The sequence below is a fragment of the Cynoglossus semilaevis genome, chromosome 18 (genome assembly GCF_000523025.1).
Source record: "Cynoglossus semilaevis isolate Cse_v1.0 chromosome 18, Cse_v1.0, whole genome shotgun sequence".
In the NCBI taxonomy this organism is placed as follows: domain Eukaryota; kingdom Metazoa; phylum Chordata; class Actinopteri; order Pleuronectiformes; family Cynoglossidae; genus Cynoglossus; species Cynoglossus semilaevis.
Window position 1 is genome coordinate 1,177,442 of NC_024324.1, and position 2,500 is coordinate 1,179,941.

Here is a 2,500-nt window from a genome sequence, read left to right on the forward strand (position 1 = left end):
CCTCTGGTAGTACTACTTCACCCTCTGGTAGTACTACTTCACCCTCTGGTAGTACTACTTCACCCTCTGGTAGTACTACTTCACCCTCTGGTAGTACTACTTCACCCTCTGGTAGTACTACTTCACCCTCTGGTAGTACTACTTCACCCTCTGGTAGTACTACTTCACCCTCTGGTAGTACTACTTCACCCTCTGGTAGTACTACTTCACCCTCTGGTAGTACTACTTCACCCTCTGGTAGTACTACTTCACCCTCTGGTAGTACTACTTCACCCTCTGGTAGTACTACTTCACCCTCTGGTAGTACTACTTCACCCTCTGGTAGTACTACTTCACCCTCTGGTAGTACTACTTCACCCTCTGGTAGTACTACTTCACCCTCTGGTAGTACTACTTCACCCTCTGGTAGTACTACTTCACCCTCTGGTAGTACTACTTCACCCTCTGGTAGTACTACTACACCACTGTACTACTCCACCCGGCCCGTCTTTGTCATGAGAACCGCTGTAGTTCTCATGATGTGCCTGAAGAAGATGCTGGACGGTTCCTCAGAGACTTCAGCACACATGTGTGGGAAGTGTGATTATGGGATGGACGCCGGTCAGACGACAGAACACCAGTCTGATCCACGAAAAAAAAAAAAAAAAGAAAACTTCCTCTGAGTCAACGTTCAATCAAAGAACTCTTTCTCAGGCTCCACAATCAGTGACTGGAGGAACTGCTGCTCCTCGGCCTCCACACGTAACGTTAATTCATTAAAAATCACATCTGAAAAAGACTACATTCTTCAAGTCTTTTTTTTTAACCTTGGCTAAAGGTTGAGCCAAGAACAGAGTCTGACCAACAGATGGAGCAGGAGGAGCAGAAAGACCAATAACCAAAAACGCAACAAAAGTTGTTCAAAAATGAATAAAACTGTAGAAAATAAAACCAAATGTCATCATCAGAACTAAATAACCTCCGTTAAAATCATATCGACATAAAAACACACCCACCATGACATCGATGGTCCATAGAATGAGTAAATGGCTCCACCCAGTGGCCAAATCAGGTAGAAGAAGTAAAATAGTAAAAGGTCCATCCACGTAACAATTTCTTTTTCTTTACTAAAAAATGTCGTCATTTTTCCACCAGAACTTTATAAGATGACAGAAACTTCTCAGCTCTAATTAGAATCTCCACCGTTGGTCACATGTTTCTAGAAATTGTTTTTTTTCCCTAATTACCTCCGTAATAAACTCTTCGTGGTTTAAATAAGATAGTCGAATAATTGACGACATCTTTGTCTCCGCCCTCCTTCCGCCTTCGTGATACGTAGGCGGAAGTGTTAACACTTTCAAAATAAAAGACTTTATCGGTTACATTTTAATTCCGGATTTAGCCCATTTACGGTTTGTAAACATTCACAGCAGCTGTGGTGTCGACTGGACTCGACAGTAACACACCGAGTCCAGCAGAACCGAGAGAAAACCGGGTAAAAATGAGGTCCATGACGTGTCGGACACCTGTTTACACAAAAACTCAATTGAAATCACGACAGTGAAGCAGACATACGGCTCATGGACCTCGGGTTTTTTTTAAACTTTATTTTAAAAAATCAGGCGTATATGACATTACAAAAACTTTATTTAAAGTTTAATTAAAGAAACAGTTTGTCTACAACAAACTTCTTTGACAGTGTAAAAAAATCAGGCGTATATGACATTACAAACAGATAAAAACGATACAGATGAAAGAGAAGATACAGAATAAACTGAGCAGAAAATAAATAATACATTTGTAGTATTTAGTTGGAATACTTCATAGTGGCTTCACGATCTCTTTTTTGTGTCTGTAATTCGGAGGTGACTGGAGAAACTCTTCTGACTCCCTGTGTTCTCACTTATTACCACTTGAGGGCGCCAAAACCTGACCTCGTGTGAAACAGTGGTGCGGCCACAGACTGGTCTCAGATCAGTTAGAGCAGGTGCTCCTGTTGCAGTGACCATGATAGATATAAATTTACTCATATAAACTGAAAATACTTCATAAATACATTTCATGTTGTGGTACTGATTAAATGCATGTAACTTTATAAGATTCAGTTCTTACAGTATGTGGTAGAATTATTAGATATATTTATTTATAAATATATAAATACAAACATACACACGTATACATATATACTGTATATGTATGTGTGTATTTTATTACACACACACACACACACATGTATACATACATATATATATATTGCTCATGGTCTACTAGACGACAGACAACCACAACACATGGCACGTTATATGAACGGTCAAATCAAAGTTTTATGTTTTAAGATTTAAATTTTTAGTTTAACATTTTTTAGCTCTTTCTTTTTTCATTTTTTTCTGCACTTCTTTCTTCCATCTGTTTCAGCTAACCTTCTGTGGTTCATGTTTACGTTACAGACTATTTTCACGTTTATTATAGCAGTCGTCTGACTAAATGTTAGCTTGGCTACCTTTTAGCTATTTTTAACAGA

General features: G+C 38.9%; 1 long non-coding RNA gene across 1 annotated transcript in view; it reads right to left on the reverse strand.

Moving 5' to 3' along the window:
- The window catches only part of LOC107989965 (uncharacterized), a 2,908-nt gene extending 1,535 nt beyond the window's left edge, over positions 1-1,373 (reverse strand). The window contains exon 1 of the long non-coding RNA XR_003052599.1: positions 996-1,373. This is a non-coding gene — a long non-coding RNA (uncharacterized LOC107989965). The remainder of the gene's footprint in view (positions 1-995) is intronic.
- Between the last annotated feature and the right edge of the window lie 1,127 nt (positions 1,374-2,500).